The following is a 23,446-nucleotide window of genomic DNA, read 5'->3' on the forward strand; positions in this document are numbered from 1 at the left end:
TGAATAGTTTAAAGCTCTTGTATATTGTGAGATGTATTACTGTTAACTCCATAGAAGGAAGAATATAGGCTCTCTTATGGGATGTTAAGTTTTGCTGCAGTTTGATTTTAGAAAACTGAACTTTCTAATCTACTTCCAGAATTGCTTCCAAAATTTGAGCACTCTTGAAGCAAGACTGGGAGTTGTAAGCTGTCATAAATGATAAAATCCAGAAACTAAAACTTGGAATGGAATGAAGTTTGGAGAGAGGAGATGTGTGTCAGAGAAGTATAAGCAGTAGATTAATTAGGCATAATAAAACTTAATTTCTTGTTCTTAAAAACAAATGAAAGGGGAAGGTCGTCCTAGTTTCTTACTCTTGTGTACTTGAGATGAAATGTAGACTCAGTTTTCCTGTACTTAACAATTTTTATTTTAATTGACTTTTGGAATTTTTATGATACAATAGAAATATGTTGAGATGAGTTTATTGAGCCAGCCATCTATAGATCTTAAAATATTTGGCAGTTTAAATAGTTATTTAATGTGGGTTAGAAGTGAGAAAGGATGTGAGTTGAAGGATGGAAAGAAACTGAACCAAATAGAATAATGTCAGCAAAATAAATCTTTTCCAGTTGGACTTAATCTCTTGTTGTTTTTGGACCTGGTGAAAATTATTTTAGAGATTAGAACTTAATAGCATAGTTTTGGCTTGAAGGTATCTATTTTAGCTTTATTTGTAGACTATAAGAAAATTTTTAAAATTTGAATAATTTTTGCATTTATAAAATTTCTTTGAAAAAAGTTACAATTTTGGAGAATCTTTTGAATAACCACCATCATTCCATGGAAAAATATCTGTTTGGAGAAGAAATTAAATTCTTTATTGTTTTAATCTTTTTTTCTCATACATATTGGGGGTATTATCAAACCTCTTCACAGTTGAAGCCCATAATGTAAGTATTGATTCTTCGAAAAATATTTGGTTAACTGTCCCTCCTTCCTGGAAATTGAAGAAGAGTTTTCTAGTTGTTAATGAAGAATGCAGTGACTGAATGTTCACTACGAAGTTAAAAAATGTTTTGGTTTACTTAAGGTAGTGATAGATGCATATTTACTATGTTTATACAATTATCAGTATGTGTTTTGTTCTCATTCTTTTTTTTTAAAGTATAAACTTTGGAGCTTTATGAAAAAAATGCTTACTTTGACCTTGAAATAGTTTGGTATTGCACTTAGGACTTTAAAAAAAATTATTTATTTTATTTATTTTTGGCTGCATTGGGTCTTTGTTGCTGTGCACGGGGTTTCTCTAGTTGTGGTGAACGGGGCGGTGGCTTCTCTTGTTGCAGAGCACGGGCTCTAGGTGCGCGGGCTCTGGAGTGCAGGCTTAGTAGTTGTGGTGCATGGGCTTAGTTGCTCCGCGGCATGTGGGATCTTCCCAGCCCAGGGCTCGAACCCATGTCCCCTGCGTTGGCAGGTGGATTCTTAACCACTGTGCCACCAGGGAAGCCCAGGACTTTCTTTTTACTATTACATTCAAAAGCATTGACTTTCTGAAAAACAATATATGACCCAAAACAAGCTAATTCATGGGTTTAAAAACATAAATAAAATATACTTTCAGGGTGTGTTCCAGTAAATATAGATTTAGTGTAAAAACTTGCTATTATAGTTTAGGATAATTGATGATATAAAAGCACGACATGACCGTAAAGGGCCAAGATTTAGAGAAGACTCTTAAGGCAGTAAAGAAACCTTCTTTTTGAGTTTTTAATTTAAAATTATATAATTAAACATTTTTATATTTATTTATTTTTGGCTGCGTTGGGTCTTCATTGCAGTGCGCGGGCTTCTTGTTGTGGAGCGTGGGCTCTAGGCACGTGGGCATCAGTAGTTGTGGCTCTCGGGCTCCAGAGCTCAGGCTCAGTAGTTGTGGTGCACAGGCTTAGTTGTTTCGTGGCGTGTGGGATCTTCCCGGACCAGGGATCAAACCCATGTTCCCTGCTTTGGCAGATGGATTCTTAACCACTGCACCACCAGGGAAGTCCTGAAATTATATAATCTTTTTCTTATCGGGGGAGGGTTTTGCAGAGGTGTAGTGAAAGAGTAGGATCATTCTGGTCTTCCTTTTATAAAATCTCTATATCCTTTTTTTTTTTTTTTTTTTCTCTATATCCTTTTGAGTAATGAAAAGTCACTTCAAAAAAAATTGGGGACTAGTTAACAGCCCCAAACCTTTGAAGTGGTAGCCTCTAGTGACTACTTTAAGGACTGTTGTTCGCTTTGTACAACTTTTATGAAAATAATCATTTATGTATAATAGGTAAATAGTCCTACTAAATTTCTTACCAGGTCTAGTTATTTTTAATAGGCAATTTTTTGTTTAGAATGTAAAATAAACTACCTTATTGTAAGCTGCTATTGACCGAATGTTTATGTCCCCCCTCAAATTTTTTTTTTTTTTTTTTTTGTGGTACGCGGGCCTCTCATTGTTGTGGCTTCTCCCGTTGCGGAGCACAGGCTCCAGATGCGCAGGTTCAGCGGCCATGCATCACGGACCTAGCCGCTCTGCGGCATGTGGGATCTTCCCGGACCGGGGCACGAACCCGTGTTCCCTGCATCCGCAGGCAGACTCTCAACTACTGTGCCACCAGGGAAGCCCCCCCCTCAAATTTTTATGTTGAAACCTAATCCCCAGTGTTTTGGTATTTGGAGGAGGGGTCTTTGGGAGGTGATTAGGTCATGAGGTCAGAGCCCTCATGAATGGGGTTAGGGCCCCTATAAAAGAGGTCCAAGTGAGTTACCTTGCTCCTTCCACCATGAAAGAAAAGCAGAGAACTCCATCTTTGAACCAGGAAGTGGCTCTCACCAGAATACCCAATCTGCCAGTGCCTTGATCTTGGACTTCTAGCCTCCAGAACGATGAGAAATAAATTTCTGTTGTTTGTAAGCTACCCAGTCTATGGTATTTTGTTTATAGCAGCCTGAAGAGACTAAGACATGAGCTATTAACTCCCTTTGACAATTTCATATTTACCAAGACTTAGTACTTTTTCTGGAATGTATATTTTGCATGTGCTTTGTAGTTGGATTTATTTTTATTTATCTTTATTTATTACATTACAAACAGCCTAGTTAATTGCTACATATAGTGTAACTTTAAATGTATTTCGTTTGTTGGTTGCTGTGTCAAAAGTTCACACTAGCCTATTTAAAACAAATTTATAAAACTTTATTTGCCAGAGAATTACTAAGGGAGATTTAGTAAGTCTAGGATAGGACCCATGAGTCTGCATTTTAAAGATTTCACCAGATAATTTTGATGAATGTGGACCATCAACAATACCTTTGAGAAATATTGATTTACAGAATTTATTAATAGCTTCATGTTAGCTAAAACAGATTACTCAATTTAAATCTGTGGTTTATTTTTTCTTGGCTTTCATTTTAGAAGTCCTACTTTTTTGAAGATTTCGTAGAGTTATTAAACATTTGGTATTTTGCCTGTAAAGGTAGAGTAAGGAAGCATTGAGAAAATGCTATTTAAAAAATGCTAAGCCCTAATCATAAGGAAATAATGAAAATGATACTGTGTTGTCATTGTAAATAAAAATAGCTACCCCTGGGCTTCCCTGGTGGCGCAGTGGTTGAGAGTCCGCCTGCCGATGCAGGGGACTCGGGTTCTTGCCCCAGTCCGGGAAGGTCCCACATGCCGCGGAGCGGCTGGGCCCGTGAGCCATGGCCGCTGAGCCTGCGCGTCCGGAGCCTGTGCTCCGCAACGGGAGAGGCCACAACGGTGAGAGGCCCGCGTACCCCAAAAAAAAAAAAAAAAAAAAAAAAAGCTACCACTTATTTGAGGACTTTTACTTGACAGATATTTTAGATAAACACATTTAATTTATTTAATCCTGAATTTAGAGATAGGCGAGTCAATCTCCATTTTATTCATGAGAACTCTGCACCTGCTCAATTTTACACAAGTAATAACTGATGGTACCGAGATTAAAATCTAGGTGTATCTCACCCCTAAATCCATCCTTCTTAACCATTAACATCATTATTAATTAACAATATTCAATAATACTTATTAAGAATTAATATGAAGAATAAATGTTAGGAATTAATAATTCTTAAAGATCAACATTACATTAACAATAATTTGTATAATGGGAAAATGATGAGTGGATAGTTGTTTCGTAATGTGAGGCTTGCTGTCTTGGAGCACTGATCACTTACTCTGTATTTACCATGTATTTCACATGGGGTATGGAAATCTGCTGAGATTCTTCTTGGTGCCCTGCCCATTATTCCTGTCGCTCTCATGATTTTAAGTGTTGATTCACACATTTTAGAATTTATCTTCTGTCCTCTAGGAATAGACTTGATGGGAATGGGTGCCATTTTATGACTTGAAGTTTACAGATGCATAAATGGGCTTAATGTGATTTGGTGTAAGCCTTTGTGGATTTCTTACTCTGGAATCTGTTAAGAGCTGGGTTCTTGCTTTGGTCTTTATGTGTGAATGATGCTTTTGCTTTGCAAGAAAGGATAAAGGGAAAGAAGCTGAACTGAATTCTAGTTCGCTTTGACAAAGTGGTAGGTCCATTAGTGAATGGGCCAGAATGAGGATGTGAATGGAAATAAGAGTTTAGTAATCCCAGGCTATCTAGATTTACCCATGTGGAGACACAGAAGAAAGGACTAGATGCATTAGAAAGATACAGGGTAAAGACTAAAATATTTTTTACTTCTACAGCTTTTACCTAACTTCTCTCATCTTTGATTTCTTTATTTGTTAGAATACATCTTAACGTAGTTGTTCTAATATCACAGCCTATTTACAGGACTATTGTGAGATTCAAATGAGAGGTTATCTATAAAAACTGTTTTGTGGAATGTGAAGTATTATCCCTACAAATGTTTTTTTATCACTCTCTCCTGTCTCAGATATCTGGATTTTTTAAAGCTCTACTGTACATATTGACTGAGATTTTTCTATATTTCAGGTAACATTTACTGCATTTCAGCTTCTTTTGAGAAGGCTGTTTTTTAGTTTGAGAATCTTTTCTAGCATTTTTTTCAAGTGGCAACATTTGGGTTTTCATTTGAGATCTTTTTATTTGTTTTTACTTTTTATTGCTTTCCCATTTTACTTTCTGAATATGATTAAGCAGGCTATAACCCTCCTACATTATAATTCCCTGAATCCTGTCGCCTCTGAGCCCTGCTTAAGGTGGTGTGGCCCTGTTTGATCATATTATTTTTGTTTACTGATGACATATGGCTTTTCACAGGTTCTTAGTGAAAAAAATGTTTATGGAGATAAAGGGAACATGATGAAGGGAGGGGCCTTTGGTTTAATGTAACATAATGATGCAAAGGCAGCATCAAACTTCACAAATTTCCTAGTTCTAATAGGGCTTTAAATTCAAGTGTTACTAATATAAGAATTTTTTTAGAAAGTAAATAAGGAAACTATCTTCTTATAACTAAAAGTGAAATATTACCTTAAATGTAATATATTAATTTTTAAAAGTTATATGCCCATGATAAAATTTCAAATGGTACAGGCAGCCACTGTTATTTTTTTGTGTACCTTCCAGAGATATTCTCTACTTTTGCCAACAAATATGTATGGATATCCCCAGAGATTCTTTCTTTCAAGGCTGGTGATGAACACTGTCATGAATTTGAAATCTTTTGTTAGTAACTTTCTTGTTAGAAATATTATGGCTAAGAGTTTGAAATACAACAAGTTCTTAAGGACAGATTTTTTTCCTTAGCTGTGAGTATATAGTTACTATTTATATTCTCCAGTTTGTATGATTTCATCTTTTTTCAAAGTTCAATAAAATGCTTTTTGACAATCTTACTAGACTGTGTCTGGATTTTAGGGAAGAGGTCTGGCCTAGAGATAACAATTTGGAGCTAGTCAGTCTGTGGCAGTGGTTCTCAAGTTTTAGTGTACATCATCACTTGGAGGACTTGTTATACACACGCTACTGATGTCCACCCAGTGTCCAATTCAGTAGGTCTGGGTTGGTGTCCAAGAATTGCACTTCTTACTTGTTCTCAAGTGATACTGATGCTACTCTGATTCCACACTTTGAGAACCAGAGATCTGTGCTGTTCAAACCATATGAGAGTAGATAGATTGAGTTAGCTTGGGTGTGAAAGAGCAGACAGAATTCTGAGGGCTGGGTACCTTTAATTAATGGAGGCAAGGGGTGGGGTGAGGTAGGGTGAGGTCCTGCCAGGAGAAGGAGAAAAGTTCAGGTAGTTAAATAAATTTGGAAGATCTTTTATGTTGCCTCACTCTCTTGAAAGTTTCAGAATACACACAAACATGGTAAAGGACTTAAATTCCTGAGGAGAGAATTACAGGTTTTTTTTTCCTTTTATTTTTATTAGGGCTTTCCAGTGGTTGGTTGGTAGGGGGCAAACATTTCCAACATGTTTTAAAACAGTGCTTTATGGGTTTTCATTTAGTGCTGACAAAGGATGGACACAAAGCAATAAGATGTCTTAACAGAGGTCGATCAGCAAATCAGCAACAACTTCAGGACTGGGACACTTATCTTGATTTACAATCTGTTTAGTCTACTCCATTCTCTTGATCACTTTTTTTTTTCCATTTTATTTTATTATTTAAAAAATTTTTTATTGGAGTACAGTTGCTTTACAATGTTGTGTTAGTTTCTACTGTACAGCAAAGTGAATCAGCTATATGTATACGTATATCCCCTCTTTTGGATTTCCTTCCCATTTAGGTTACCACAGAGCATTGAGTAGAGTTCCCTGTGCTATACAGTAGGTTCTCATTAGTTATCTATTGATACATAATATCAGTAGTGTATATATGTCAATCCCAGTCTTCCAATTCATCCTGCCCCCCCTCTCTTTCCCCCTTGGTATCCATATGTTTGTTCTCTATGTCTGTGTCTGTATTTCTGCTTTGTAAATAAGATCGTCTATACCAGTTTTTTCAGATTCCACATATATGCGTTAATATATATTTGTTTTTCTCTTTCTGACTTCACTCTGTATGACAATCTCTGGGTCCATCCATGTCTCTACAGATGACCCAATTTCATTCCTTTTTATGGCTGAGTAATATTTCATTGTATATATGTACCACATCTTCTTTATCCATTCCTCTGTTGGTGGACATTTAGGTTGTTTCCTGGCTATTGTAAATAGCATTGCAGTGAACACTGGGGTGCATGTGTCTTTCTGAATTATGGTTTTCTACATGTTTTAAAGAACAGTTCTGTATATCTGCCTTGGGGGCAGAAGGAAAGGGTTGCAGTAGAGACAGTTTACCATTTCCCGGCTGGCGGGGGTGGGGTGCGGGGGGAGGTGGGTGTGGCATGGAAGCTGGGGAGGTATCAGCAGTTACCAAAAGGAAAGTCATCCAGGTTTATTACAGAGAGGATGTGGTACCAGCAAAAAGGCCCTAGAGGAGTTTCCTAATTCTGAAGTCAGTTTGCCTGTGTTTGAATTCCAGCCACGTTTGAGAATCACTGACTGATCCTATTTGTATTTTTTTTTAAGATTTATTTATTATTTATTTAATTATTTAATTAATTTTTGGCTGCACTGGGTCTTAGTTGCTATGCGCAGGCTTCTCTCTAGTTGTGTTGCACAGGCTCCAGGGCGCGTGGGCTGTGTAGTTTGCGGCACTTGGTCTCTCTAGTTGAGGCGCGTGAGCTCAGTGGTTGTGGCGTGCAGGCTTAGTTGCCCCGTGGCATGTGGGGTCCTAGTTCCTTGACCAGGGATTGAACCAGCGTCGCCTGCATTGCAAGGCAGATTCTTTACCACTGGACCACCAGGGAAGTCCCTTGTATTTTTTTATAGATTAATGTTACACACAGTAGGTACTCAATTAATAAATTTTAACTTTCACCAAATGGTCTTTTTTGGTTTCTGGTTTGTTGATATAGCATAGAATGTTTTCAGTTTTGCTAGTGCAGAGATTTATACTTTTTGTACTTATTATGTTGAATTACTCATACCTTTTTTCATTAAATTTCACAGTTGTATTCTGATATATAGTAAAAGGAGAGGAAATAAATAAAGTTTTTCTCTTTTAGTTGCTTTAGCAGATTAGGTAGGCATGAATGTCAGGAATTTGTAGCCTTCAGGCCAGGGAAATTCTTTTTTTTGTCACCATATATGGTTTCCCTATCCAGTACAGAGTCACTACCACAGGTGGCTGTTGAGCTCCTGAAATGTGACTAGCCTGAGTTGAGATGTGCTGTGAGTATAAAATACATACATACTGGATTTTGAAGACTTTGTTTGAAAAAATGTAAATATTAAATCATTAAAATATTAAACATTCATATATAATGTTTTACATGAATTACATATTGAAATGATACTTTTTTGAGTTATTGGATTAAATAAAATATATTTTTAAAATTAATTTTACCTGTTTCTTTTTCCTTTTTTAAATGTGGCTACTAGAACATTTAAAATTACATGTGGCTTACATTTTATTTCTATTGGACAGCATGGATATGGGGGAAGAAAATTAAAATAGGAACATCCAACTTTTAATACTCTGGCATTTGTCAGTGGATGAAAGGGAAGGGAAGAGATGAACTAGATAGTGAATCATATAATGTTATGAAAAGATTAACACACATCTGTTATCTTTAAATTGCTTGGCAATATCAATTTGCATATGTATTCTAAAGATATGGTGGTAGAGAATCTTCTATAAATGTTAATTATAAAAATGACTTTGGAGAGAGAAAACTATTTGTTACATGTGCCCTTTCCTCAAGGAGGTGGGCCATAGTTTTTAAAAAACAAAGCAGACATTAATACTAATTTATATAGATAGGGCTTAACAGTTTGAAGAAAATGAACATGTATTATCTGATTTGATCATATTGACCTCATTTTTGGTAATTGTACAAACAGATTTAATGTTATGCTACTAATAGGTTTACATTACAAACTGGTGTACTCAGACTGCCATCAAATGACTCGGGTAGGAGAGGACATGGTTTATATCCCAAGGGGCTCGAGTTGTACTAGTATGGTTGCCCAGTTCTTTGACGTCTTCTGTACTGTTCTGTACTATTTAACTTTTCCCCCAATCTTTGAATACATTTAGTACTTTAGGAATAGGTCATATATTAACTATGCCTCTGCATATGAGGGTGTGTGTATTTCCAGGAAGGGTATATGTACCCTAAAATGAGAAACACAGCTTCAAAGAAAGTGGAACTACATCAGATCAAGTATTTCTTGAAGGCCTCTTTTATGAGTTCTGGATATAATATAGGAGAAGATGATGCCTCTGCTTTCTTTTCTCTTTTACACTACCTTTCTAACTATTCTTAATTGGAGGTTAATTCTGTTAAACAGTGTCTCTGCCCACCCCCCCCACATTTACAAAATCTTTTCCTGTAAACGAGAAGACTGAAAACTATAAGGTTTATAAATTGCAACTTTTAAAAACAAAATTTTAGTTAACAGTACTTTGAGTATAGATAAAATAACCAAATACACAAAGTACTTAAATAGTTATAGTAATTACAGATCCCAGGACTTAATCTCTTTTAGCTTCAATTTCCTTACTTGTAAAATGGGACTAATATTCATCTTGGTGTTGATATATGGATTAGTAGTAATAATGGTGATGATGATAATGACAATAGAAGCTAGGTTTTATTGCTAGACACTCTTCCAAGCCCTTATGTGGTTGGTATTATTATTATTACTCCTGTTTAATAAAAGAAGAAATTGGCTTTATTTGGAATTCAGATCCATGCACTACTGTGTTCACTGAGTTTACACATTAATGCCCTTGACCACCATGTTATTTAGCACACGGGGAACTCATTAAATGGTAGGTTAAAAATAAGCACAAAACAAGACGGCTATAACAAAAAAACTGACGGAATGGAAAAAATAACAGTTAAGCAAGAGGCTCAAAGGCCAAAATATTTGCCCAAGGCCATTCTACTCGGAGGTGAGGTGGGAAAAACTGAGATTTGAGCCTAGGTCCATCTGACTCTAAAGGCAAATGATTTCATCACTTACAGCCTAGTTTACTTATCTCTGAAATGTAGAGAATATTATCTGGAGTGGTTGAGTAAATGTAACTGTCTAGTGTTAGTGTCTGACTCATAGATACTTAATGAATTTTAGTGATGATGATTAAGATTATAGATATCTAATGGTGGTATATCCATAACATATTCTCTTCTCCACTTGAATTTATCACTCTTGCTGTTTAAAAATACCATCTTTTTAATGATATAAAATACTCATTGATTTTTCTTCTTTTACTTCTAACTTTTTTGCTTTTTCTGCCCTTGTCAAATTTCTTTGGCTTATGACCTCCCTATGAAATTAGATTGATGGCCAGTTACTGCCGTTCTCATTAAGACTTGGGCAGTTCTTGTAGCAAATACTTGGACATTTATACTGTGCTTTTGTTTTCTGTGTCTTCATACTTTTCTCTTTCAATCTCCCTCCCCACCGCCATTCACTACATTCCGTGTTTTTCACAATGGTCTTTATTCAGTGAGCAGTATTTGGAGACTATGATGTATTTGGCGTTGTGCTAGGTGATAGGAATACAGTGATGACAGTGATGGGTTTAACAGAGTCTTTCCCCCACTCCAGATGATAGGTATTAATTAAATAAGTGAACATGAGTGGGTTGAGTCTTACCAAAGGGTAAGTATAGGGCAGTGCTTCTTAAAGTGTGGTTTTTGGGTCTAGCTTTATCATCACCTGGGACCTTGTGAGAGATGCAGATTCTTGGGCTTCATCCCAGACCTGCTGTTGTAGCAAGCGCTCCAGGTAATGCTGCTGCGTTGTAGCCTAAGTATGAAGGTTATTCCCATGAAGCGTTTTTTAAGTTCTGTTTTCTTTCATTCTTCTCCTCTTTTTTCCTTTCTTCAATGCCTGCTCCCAGCACTTCTGCTGCTTGTTTTTATGTCTGTCATCTTGAATTGTCCTGTGGTACTTAATAACGACTTTCATTCCCTGTTCCTAACATGGTCAGTTGATCAGGAAAGGACCAGATTCCTGTCAATGCCACACTGAAGTTTACCCTAGGAAAAAGCATTTTATCTTTGCTGTTTCCTGTTTCCTTCATTTCATTTCCTCTGGCTACTCCTGACTAGGATAAATTGATCAGAGGCTGCTCACCACAGCTGATTGCAGAACTCCAGGTACTTGCATTTATAACCCAGTATGTCTGTGGTGGATTTGCTTTTAATGTCTAGCTGTGTCTCCCAAACTGTTATGGGCCTGGCACTAAACGTAATGAGCTATTGTCTTCAGGTTTGTTTTTTTTAAACTATATTTGTTGCAGCCGTGTCTAATAAAATAGTTGGTTAAGAAGAGTGAATCTTTTCTTTCTATGCCCACCCCCGAACCCCTGCCTTTACTCTCTCTTCTTTTGCACAATTTGTAAAACTGCTTGTGGGGAGTAATGTAGTCTTTTAAACCCAAATATTTTCTTTTGTTAAATATCAGAAAAGAAAAAAAAAAAAAAAGGAAACAGCATGGGCCGCAGACAAAATCCTTTCTAAATATCACAGAAAATAATTCTTTAGAACTTCTAATGTTCTGTCTTTCATTGGTAAGTTTTTTTTAATGAATGTCTGGTCTCCAGCTACTATAGGTTATTTTCTTCCTCTTAAATTATATGTTATATAAGAATGTAATTGATGTTCTGAATGATTACAGATAGAAATGTGCATAGTTGTAAAATGGGATTTACTGTGAAAAAATTTTTTTAACTAAAGACGGATTTCCTCTATAATTCTTTCGTTTTTCTTTTTTTTTAAAGGCGAATTTAAAAAATTTTATTTAGTTTTTGGTTGTATTGGGTCTTTGTTGCTGCACACGGGCTTTCTCTAGTTGCAGCATGCAGGGGCTACTCTTTGTTGCGGTGCACGGGCTTCTCATTGTGGCTTCTCTTGTGGAGCACGGGCTCTAGGCGCATGGGCTGCAGTAGTTGTGGCACGCGGGCTCAGTAGTTCAGTGTTTTTAATTTTTTATAAAGATTTTAATTAAGCTTCATAGTCATAAGCAGTTTTTAAACTTAGGCTTCGTGATCCTTTTGACTTCGTGCTTTCAAATAGAATGATTATCTTCAAAACATGACAAATTTCAGAATCCATTAAAAATTATTTTATTCAAATTATGTTTTCCAAAAGAGAGGGTTCTGTGCTAGTCGTCTTTGAAAGTTTTCGTACCATTTCAGAACCACATTTGCCAGGATGAACATTTCAGATGGACTTGGTGTCATCTGGGCCTGAGAGACAGCCAATGATGAAGCAAAATTGTAGAAGTTGTCTAACATCTTTTGTGTGAACTGAGTGAGTCAACTGAAGACACAGCAGCATTACCTACAGGAGTCTGCTGAGCCAGACTGTCCAATAATTCCACTGAAATTCCAATCTGAGCAACAGATGGATTTCGGACAATATTCATGGCTCCAAAAGGGTGCTGGCTTCCTTCTCCAGATTTAAGACCTGAAATTTTGAAGATGGCACTTGGTTTCCCATTTGTGACAAATCCTAGGAGTTGCCATACTGGCATTCCATTTGAATCAGGATAGGAAAAGTAGATAGGCTCTAGAGCGCAGGCTTGGTAGTTGTGGCACACGGGCTTAGTTGCTCCGTGGCATGTGGGATCTTCCCGGACCAGGGATTGAACCCGTGTCCCCTGCATTGGCAGGCAGATTCTTAACCACTGCGCCACCAGGGAAGTCCCACTGTGAAATTTTTTTAACATTTTAGTCTTATTTAGGGATTGGTTGGTCTGGACAATATTGTGAACTAGTGGGCTTTCTCCAGACATTTATTACTACTGTACAAATGGAAATGAAGCTAGTAAGATGAGGTAGAGAGCAGGGGAAGTGTTTTTAATGACAAGAACAAAGTCCGCCTCTGTTTGTGAATGATACACGTATTTGGCCTTCTACATTGGCCTATTTTATCCAATATCTAAAACGCCCCTGCTGCAAAATATTACAGAGATTTTTAGCTTGAGTTTAGATTTTTAAAAGTATGTTGATAGTCAAGAGATGTAACAGATTGAATTTACTAAATATTCTGAAATGAAACAAAAAAAGTTATAAAATATTCTATCTCTGTAAAAATTTAAAAGAAGCAATTAAACATAATTACTTTTTGGTATTATTTATTTTGAAGGATGACTAGTTTGGTCTCTTGGAATTTTAGTGTTATATAACATAGATAAATATGCATTTGTTTTGAAGATTGTTCACTTAATTTAATTTACTGAATTAAATCCTTATGTGTGCTGATGATGTGCATCTGTATGTAAACATAAATTTTTATTCTGACATGAGGCAAAAAAAATCTTGTTCTTCTTGGTTGGCTGATAGGAAGAACATAAATAACCCTATTACTCATTAAAAAAGAAAAACTGAAAGAATTTCAAGTATTTAGTTTCCTATTAAATTTAGATGGGAAGGGCTTCCCTGGTGGCGCAGTGGTTGAGAATCTGCCTGCCAATGCAGGGGACACGGGTTCGAGCCCTGGTCTGGGAAGATCCCACGTGCCGCGGAGCAACTAGGCCCGTGAGCCACAATTACTGAGCCTGCGCGTCTGGAGCCTGTGCTCCACAACAAGAGAGGCCGCGATAGTGAGAGGCCTGCGCACCGCGATGAAGAGTGGCCCCCGCTTGCCGCAACTAGAGAAAGCCCTCGCACAGAAACGAAGACCCAACACGGCCATAAATAAAATTAAAAAAAAAAAAAAAAAAAAAAAAATTTAGATGGGAAGATAGGCCTCCAAGTTGGACTTTCACTCATGCTTAATGAGTATATGCATTAATTACTGTTAGCTTGATTCTGATTTGATTTCCTTTAAAGACTCAATTAAGGACAGTTAATTACTGTTGTTTATATTGAATGTAGCATATTAGTTAGGAGGGTGCCAGTGCCAGATGAAAAATAATCTATTAGTATCTAGGATTCATGGTTTTTCTTAACTGTCAAGCCTTAAATAATTTTTTTACTATATTTCTTAGTCTTTCTAGTTAAAATAACAAATTATTGGATCAAGGATGACTGTCTTGGTGCTCCTTCTCCTACACCATGCCTACCTCATAATATTCTTCTCTTTTGTACATTGAACATTTTTTAGGCTTTATCTTAATTTGACATAGATTGCTCTTTCCTTTAAAGACTTCTTGAGGGAAAACTCTTTTTCCTTTGCTTCAATTATGCTACACTCTGCAAGTTTTTCCTCTAATTCTTTGAAAACTCCTTCACAATCTCTCTGCTTTATTACTTCTTTAAATGTTGGTATCCTTTATGGCCCTTTCCTAGGCCTTCTTCTCAATCTGTGTATAATTGCTCAGCAACCGCAACCACCCTCATAACTTCAGGTTCTGTGTATATGCTGATAGTTAAAATTTTTTTTTTATTGAGATAGATTGACATATGATAAACTGCATAAATTTGAAATGTGCAATTTGACAAGTTTTGACATGTGTGTACACCCATGAAACCATCACAACAACCAAGATATTGAATATATCCATCACCCTCAAAAGTTTACCCGTGATCCTTTGTAATTTCTCCCCCATCCAAGGCAACCACTGACCTGCTCTCTGTCACAATAGGTTACTTGGCGTTTTCTAGGATTTTATATAAAGGTAATCATATAGTGCGTACTCCTTAAAATCTGGCTTCATTGAGCACAGTCATTCTTCTTGTATCAGTTTCCCTCTAATCCTTTCAGATGCATTAGCCTTGGGGTGCTTCCTCTGTGCCTCCACTGGTCCATGCTTAGCTTAAATCTAGAGAGGGGGCCCTTTCAGATCTCTGGATATTTTTGTGCAGCTTTCTTCTCTTCAGAATTCGGTCCTGCATACTCTAGCTACCTTGGCCTTGCTGGGCTCCCATATCCACTTCCTCAATTCAGGGAGATTGCTGGTCTCTGCCCAGGTTCTTTCTCACTGTGCTGCTGTCTGGAAACTCTCTCTAGGAAGTAATTGCAGAGTTTTTAGTTTTCTGTCTCTCAGGATTCATTACTGTGTGCTGATAGTTATTGTCTGAAAACCATTATTCCATGCATTTTATGTATTTGTTGTTGTTTCAAGCAGGCAGGTAAATCTGGTCCCTCTTTCTCCAACTTGGCCAGAAGTGGGTGTTACTACTGTTAATTTACGAATATGTATTTCCAGTGCCTATTTTCCTCTTGAGCTTAAGACTTGTGTGCCAGTCTGTCTACTGAACATTTCTGTTTTTTTCTAAAAATTTAGTCTTTCTCTGCTAAACCTTATTGCTCTGGTGTTCCCTAACTTGTGAGTAGTATGGCCGTCTGCTTAGTTTTTCCAAGTTATTGATATGAATGTCCTGAATTACATGAGTATCTGGCATATTTCCCTGCCCCACCTCCATGTCACATCTATTCATTCACCACATGTTGTCAACTTTAGTTCCTAGATACCGTTCAGATTCATCTACTTCCCTCATATCCTCATTACTACTATACTATTTCAGGCCACCGTTATCATTCATTTGGCTCACTACAGTAGCTCCTAATTAATTTATCTGCCTCCAGTATATTATTCATCTTGTTACAGCTAGATTTCAAAACACAAATCTATTCATACAATTTTCCTCTTGGAAAAGGAGTTAGGAAGTCCAAACTCTTTAGTTAGTTCAACACTTTCTCCATTATCAGAAGTATATTCAGATTTTGAGTTGCTTTCATTTTCCATTCTCAAGTTTTAAAATGTTTGGAAAGTAGTGATACGCAGTTAGGCATGGGGTTAGTTGGGGATGTCAGCCTGTCAGGTGTGGCACTTTAGACCAGGACACCTCAGACTTAAATCTGTATACAAATCACCTGAGGCTTTTGTAAAATGCAGATTTTTTTGAAGGATCTGGGGTGAGGCCTGAGATTGTGCATTTTAGCAAGATTAAATGCATTAGGAAACTAGTAGAGATGTTAAGGAACTTTAATGAAAACAGACGTGTACTTCCTTTTACTTCCTTGATTTCCCCTCAGAGTATAGTAGCAGTACTTCACAAGCTGAAATGATTCCTTGATTGTTACCGAACGGAAAAGAAAGGGCATTTAAATACTGCAGTCCCCAGTTCCCATGTGGTAATTCCCCCACCCAAGGGGTGGTAAAGCATCACCAGAACTAGGCTTTTTGAGCAGCTTTCCATCTGCAAACTCTCCCAGAGCCTTCCTTAGTTGGTTGATTTATGGGAAAGAGGAACACTTTCCTTTTGCACAGAGGGACATGAAGGCTGTCTTTTGAGCCATTGTCTTAGAATTATTGCCAAGCTTTGTCTGTTAAATGGGACCATATCCTCTCTTTTTAATATGTTGATTACAGGTACTACCTTATTACTATTACTGTTGTTATTATTTTTGGCCATATTATAACTATTGGATTGGCTAGTCCATGTCTTCCCCCTCTGCACACACCTTCTTTGCTGGTGCTTTAGTGGAATAGTATTTGTAATTAAGATAAAATTTAAATGTAGTCATATTTAACCAAACATTATTTATGCAAATAGTGGGTGCTGCTGTTATGGGTAGACTTTCATCCATTATTTTAATCCCTATTGTTGTGCCAGTAAGAATGTTATTTCCCTGAGTCATAGGACTGGAAGATTCTTCCAGCATTATCACAAGGATGTTTTTGGTTTTCCCCATTTCTATTCTTTAAGGACTGTCAATTTATTTTTGCTGATCTTTTCTTCTTGTTCTCTCAGGTTTATTGCAGCTATTCAACATGTTTGACTACTTAAATTAAGCTTATTTGACAATTTGGCTCTTACAGGAAGAGTGCGTATCATTCACATAGTACCTCTAGTAGTACTTGCGTTTCTGTGATTTACACTACGTATAAGGATCCTTTAGAACAGTTTGAGTTTTTAGGCCTAAACTAAAAGTTGCAGAATTAAATTAAGTGCCTGTTATCTACAATTAAAATAATTTGTCAAACTAACATTTTAAAAAATAAACTAGAATTTGAAATTTAGAAAAAGATAGAGTGATTTTTTTAAAATAAGCACGGTTATATTCAAGTGTAAAGTGTTTAAGGAGATTGAAATTGCATCAATTAAAAAAATTATCCTACTTTCTGGTAGAGAACTCTTGTTCTTCGAAGTAGATCAGTTAAGAGTTTTTAAATGATGCAATTGAAACAGGATTTCCTGCCTTTGGAATATTTAATTTAGTTCCTTTTTTGCTTAAAGCAGAAATGTGATTTCAAATACTGTACTGTGGTGGACAGATAAAGCTAACACAATAATGAGTAGAAAACTACCAAAGGATAATTTTAATTGAAATTCTTTGTTATTTTGTGTCTTTGCTAATAATGGAGGAAATAAATGTGAAAACTCATGATAGAACATTTTAAGTTCCTCAGAAAAGAAACTCTTTGTCAAATCCTAAATCCAATTCTTTGCTTTTAAGCCAGGTTTCCGTCCCTCACAAACTAATTTAAATCCTCCCAGGAATGCACAGTGTCCCTGCCAAAGGTTTTCACATGGTGATTGATGAAAAGATTTGCTGCATTCTTTGTAAATACATTTCAGGAACAGGTTAATATAGAGGTTGGAAAATGAAGTAAGCGCATGATGGTCCATATTTTTGTCTTCTTTTATGATTGAACTCTTTCCAAAGAGCTTTTGAAAAGACATTCCCTACAGAATCACAAATCTGAAACTATTTTATATAAAAGATTTAAAGTGACTCCTATTGAAAGTCTTTCTTTAATCCGCTCAAATATTCACATTCGTCAGGTTGTGGTCTGTATTACAAGGTATATTTAGCCAATGAGTATCTGTATTACTTAATAAATTAAATATTTAAATACCACTAATGCTCTTGAAAGGTTTTCAGGGTCTTAGCTGTTGTGAGCTTAATTGTTTTTATCATTCCTTTCCCTTTTTTTTATTGTGGTAAAATATACATAACATAAAATTTACCATGTTAACTATCTTAAAATGTACAGTTCAGTGCATTAAGTACATTTACATTGTTGTGCAACCACTTTTCATCTTCCCAAACTGAAACTCCATTAAACTGTAACTCCCTATTTCCCCTGCCTCCCTGCCCCCCACTCCTACCAGCCACCATTCTACTTTCTGTCTCTGAATTTGAGTATTTCAGGTACCTCATAGAAGGAGATTCATACTATATTTGTCCTTTTGTTACTGGCTTATTTCATTTAGCATAGTATCTTCAAAGGTTCATCCGTATTGTAGTGTGTGTCAGAAGTTCCTTATTAAGGCTGAATAGTATTCCACTGCTTACGTATACCACTTTTTGTTTATCCATTCATGGGTTGAATGACATTGGGTTGCTTCCTTTTCTTTCCTTTTATAGCATAAATTCAAAATACTGATCTTGGGACTTCTCTGTCAGTCCAGTGGTTAAGACTCCACGCTTCCACTGCAAGGCGCTTGGGATCGATCCCTGGTCGGGGAACTAAGATCCTGAATGCCCCGAGGTGCGGCCAAAAAAATTTAAAAATAAACTAAAAAAAATACTGATCTTATCAGTCCCTTTTAGTGTTTACAAAAATGGTTTAGAAATCCAGTATAAAAGGGGACTGAGGGACTTAAGCCTTGGGACTGACTATCCCTTCCTCCTTGATTTTTATTATTGTCACTTGAGTCTTTGTTTTGTTAGTCCAGCCTGGATATGAGAATAGCCTGATCCTCTAGCCAGATCTAAGCTGAGATACCACATGAGACAGCTACATTGAGAGACTGGGCTGAGATAAGGAAGACAGATCTGGGAGCCAGGATTCAGGCCTGGAAGGGAAAGCTTTAAATGCAAATTATATATGTGCCGAAATTTCTGTAACCAGTTCTCTTTTGGTTGTAATTTGCTTTTCTTTGAGAATTGTACATGTTTACTTACTTACATACTGAGTGTTTATGTTTTCCGAATTGCCTGTTCATGTTTATGGTGTATATTCTATGCAGTCACTTAGTGTAAAAATTTAAGTGTGAAGAAAGAAAACTACTTTAAATTTCAGAAATGTATTTTGCTTTACTTTAAAATTTTATTTCTTATGATTATGCTTTATTCATTTCCTAGGCACCTAAGTTTCTCTGTTCAAGGTCATTTACTCCAGTATCCAAATAGATTTATTGATTGCAGATTCATTACTGTAAAATGTGTTTGTATAGGATTGTTTCTTCCCATGCCATACTGGCCTTTTTCACACTGCTGTGCAGTAATACAAGGAAGGATTGCTGTGACATTAAAGTTTGGATTGGGTCTCACAAGCTATCCTTCCCTGAGAGCACTGGTAATGTATTATAACTTGCAAATTGAATGTTTGCATAATCAAAATGGAAAGTATGGAGTATAAAAATAAGCTTTTTGTAGTGCCCAAGCTAGAGAACAACATCTAAGCCTGTTGACTAGTTTAGCTAAATCTTAACTCTGGCTATGGACTCAGTTGGAAACACAGTAAAAAGGAATGGATGTTGATAATGTTTAAAGTATTAGTTCAACCCTTGAGTTTAATGTGAAGGGATAATTGAGATAATATGATCTCCCATTGCTCTATGTAACAAGGAGATTTTTAAAGTTAAATTGGATTGGCTTCCAGTTAGGGAAGAATGCTCATCTAGAGCCAGTGGTATTTACCAACTGCGCCTGTGAAAACATTCCTTTTTACCCTCAGATGCTCACTCAGCCTTCTGTTTTCCAAGTGACATTATTATAGCCTTTAGTAGTCAGAAAAATTAAGAGCACATTTTAAAAGCATGAATAGCAGAGTCTCCCTTCAGTTTTACAAAATTACTGCTTTTTATGATAATGTAAATATGGGACGATTTCTGAAAACTTAAGAGAAGTTTTTTAACTGCTAAACATTCTTTGACATTTTAAGGACACAGATCATAGAATTATAAAGCATATGGCAGTTATTTTTGTTGTTGTTTGGTTGGGCTGCTCAGTAACGTCTGACTTCATTTAACTGAATATTGGAAATGGGACCATTTAAGAAGTTTTGGGCATTTTTTTTGCTATGTCTCTTCTTTGGCTGAACCAGCAATGTAATTAAGTCCTCAGCTAGGGTAAGATGCACATGATGAATCTACTCTATCAAATTGAAGTTTTTTTCCTGGGTACAGTATCTCTGTGGAATACATCTAATTTATTGGCCATTTGTTTAACCACTAGTTTTTAGTCGTTTACTTTGTGGATTTTTATAAGGATTTCCGAATGTTAGGAATGTGGAAAACTATAGTATTGGGAATTTAATTGTGATACTTAGTTGATTATCAAAGATTTTTCTTCCCTTATGTCACACTTTTTCCCCTTCAGCTACCCCTCTTTCCCCCAACTGGGACCATAAGTAAATTACTTAACTTCTGAGTCTTAGAATTTTAACCTGTAAAAGGGAGTTGTGTAAAGACTTCCTGTTTTGATTGGCTAACTCAGTGCCTAGTACACCGTAGAAGCTCAATAGATGGTAGTTTCTATTAATATAATTTATAATTCTCCTCTACCTTATCTAACTGTTCTTATTCATCTAATCTATTATTCTATTTTTAGAACTTTAAATTACTATTGCTCAAAGAATACTTTTTACCTAATGTTGTATCTTGGGAAAATGTTTCTGAAAAAGCATCTCTTTGGTCAACCTACATTATGTCAATATATATCCAGAAAACATTTGTTTCCTAAAGTATGTCTATTAAAAATATTCCTAGAATCAGAATTGAAGGGATCCTTGGAGTTTGAAGTAATTTTCGTTTACCTGGCCTTAACTTTACCATCCAATTTAGTTATCGTCTCTGCAGTAGTTTGCCTCAAAGTTTAGACATTTACATACTACTGCCATTTCTGCAAAATACCTGTGTTAATATTTTCTTAATATTTTTTAAACTTAGCCTTAGCTAAGCAATACTAATTTTGAAATTATAGGTTCAGTAAGCTAGCTATATTGTTTCTAATGTATATTAAAATAACTGCATGACATTTTGTGTACTGTTAAAAATTGTATTGAATTACCTCTTTATTCATTGCCTAAAGCTTCCCTGACAAGACGATCATCTAGCCTCTAAATATCATTCCCATTCTTTCTTGTTTTTCTCCCTTTCTATATAAACTTGAACTTAATAAATCTTTTTTTTAATAGCGAAATACGGCTTTTTGGTGAACAGGAACCATTATAAATAGCTACTATATATAGCTATCTCTTAAGTCTGAAAATATGGGGAATGTTTAGTATCTAAACTTTTTTCATTTTGATGTTTTGAGATGCACTTGGGGAAGAGGACTGGAAATACCACTGTTTTATACATAGACGTTCACTCCTTGTTTCAGTATGATCCTTCCTCACCTCCACCCTTGACTATTACTGGTGTCTCAGAGTCCAGCACTTCTTTGGTTCAGTATTTGTAGAGAGTAAACCTTGTCCATGGGGATAAGATAGTTGCCTGACTGAGGAGGGTAGGGAGTGAGGTGTCCTAACTTCCTCTTTTTTTTTTTTTTTTTGTGGTACGCGGGTCTCTTGCTGTTGTGGCCTCTCCCGTTGCGGAGCACAGGCTCCGGACGCAGAGGCTCAGCGGCCATGGCTCACGGGCCCAGCCGCTCTGAGGCATGTGGGATCTTCCCGGACCAGGGCACGAACCCGTGTCCCCTGCATCGGCAGGTGGACTCCCAACCACTGCACCACCAGGGAAGCCCCTAACTTCCTCTTATGTAGACTTTTCACCATTCCTCCTGTTTTTGCCCACTCCTCTCCCTTGCCATTAGGCACTTGTGAACTTTCGGTTCCTAAGCCTCTTCCCCAATTCTTTGGTATAATTTTTTCCCCCTTTTTTTGCTTGACGTGTAGATTTCAGCTTTCTTTGCACTGCAAAATCTGCAATTGTTCATCTACTCTTTTTTTTTTAAGTTAATTAATTTATTTTTGGCTGAGTTCCATCGTCGTTGCCACGCCGGCTTTCTCTAGTTGTGGTGAGCGGGGGCTACTCTTCGTTGTGGTGCGCGGGCTTCTCATTGCAGTGGCCTCTCTTGTTGCGGAGCACGGGCTCTAGGCGCACAGGCCTCAGTAGTTGTGGCACGCAGGCTCAGTAGTTGTGGTGCACGGGCTTAGTTGCTCTGTGGCATGTGGGATCCTCCTGGACCAGGGCTTGAACCCATGTCCCCTGCATTGGCAGGCGGATTCTTAACCACTGCGCCACCAGGCAAGCCCCCATCTACTTTTTATAGACAGAATTTAGCTGTCATCTCTCACTCTTCTGTCTCAAGTTTTGTTGATATGTGCTAATATCTTTTTAACATGTCTTCGTTGTCATTTTAGTGGAAGGGAGCTGAGATTAAATACATTAATTATTTCCCAACTAGAATCTAAGTTCCATGAGGAGAGGGTTTTTTTGTCTTGTTTTTTGCTCTGTCGCTATTTGCTCATACGGTGCTTTGCATGTATATATTTGGAAGAATGATGGATCCATTTGTTTGTATAATAAGTAATATGTTATGAAGTGCTTAATAAGCATAATTTCATTTGAACATTCCTAAATATTGTTATATAAATAAATGACCCTATTTATGGTTGAGGAGACCATAAATAGGTCAGGAGGTAGAGGGACTTGCTTAAAGTTAACGGTAGCGGAACTTGACTGCTACCTACTTGTTCTTAATTGAGATCCTGCGCTTGGTACTACTGAAAGCTCTTTGAATTGCTATAACTAGATCAACATGGAGCTGACTTCGTGTGCCTTCACATTATACAGAGAAGCACTATTGTTGGCATAACGAGGATATTGATATTTCAGGATATGGCTCTGAAAGTATTTTGGAGAATTTTGTATAATATTAATATTGGTACTGTGTGTATATATATATATATATATATATATATATATATATATATATAGTTACCAAGACTCATGAGAATTTGTTGAAGAAGTTTGGCCTTTATCATAAGAATGCTATGTAGCTCTCTTTCCTAAGTATGGAAAAAGGAAGATGAATTTGTGCCAGCCCAAATGAGGACTGAGGAGTATTTTACCCCAGAGACAGCTGAAGAGGGACTAGACTTTAGGTAAGAGCTGGACTTCAGTTAAACAAGAGGGAGGAGTGGAGAATGTTCTTTGAAAAGGTGATGACTTCAGACATTTGTAAATAGAGTTATTAGAGCCTACACAGTAACTTTTATATATGGTCTTTTGAGGATAATGTAGTCACTTAATGTTTCGTTAAGTTTAGTAACAGTCCCAGTGGCATTTCATTTTATACTCTTATCAAAAGGTTCCCAAACTTTCTCAATTCACCACACCCTTAGTGTGCCAGTAATTCCTTCATGATGCCCTTCGATCCAAAGAAATACCAAATAACTCCATTTACTTAGGTCTAAACGACTTAAGTATTTATGTTCTAACAACTTGAATAAATAACACATATGAATTCTTTGACTTTCTTTTTTAAAATAAATTTATTTATTTATTTTT

The 23,446-nt window shown here is 36.6% G+C and overlaps 1 protein-coding gene and 1 pseudogene across 1 annotated transcript in view; one reads left to right on the top strand and one right to left on the bottom strand.

Moving 5' to 3' along the window:
- PAWR (pro-apoptotic WT1 regulator) overlaps positions 1-23,446 on the top strand; it is a 106,489-nt gene that overhangs the window by 26,841 nt on the left and 56,202 nt on the right. The window lies entirely within an intron of this gene.
- On the bottom strand, positions 12,095-12,587 carry LOC116760477 (annotated as a pseudogene).

The sequence above is a fragment of the Phocoena sinus genome, chromosome 10 (genome assembly GCF_008692025.1).
Source record: "Phocoena sinus isolate mPhoSin1 chromosome 10, mPhoSin1.pri, whole genome shotgun sequence".
NCBI classification, from domain to species: domain Eukaryota; kingdom Metazoa; phylum Chordata; class Mammalia; order Artiodactyla; family Phocoenidae; genus Phocoena; species Phocoena sinus.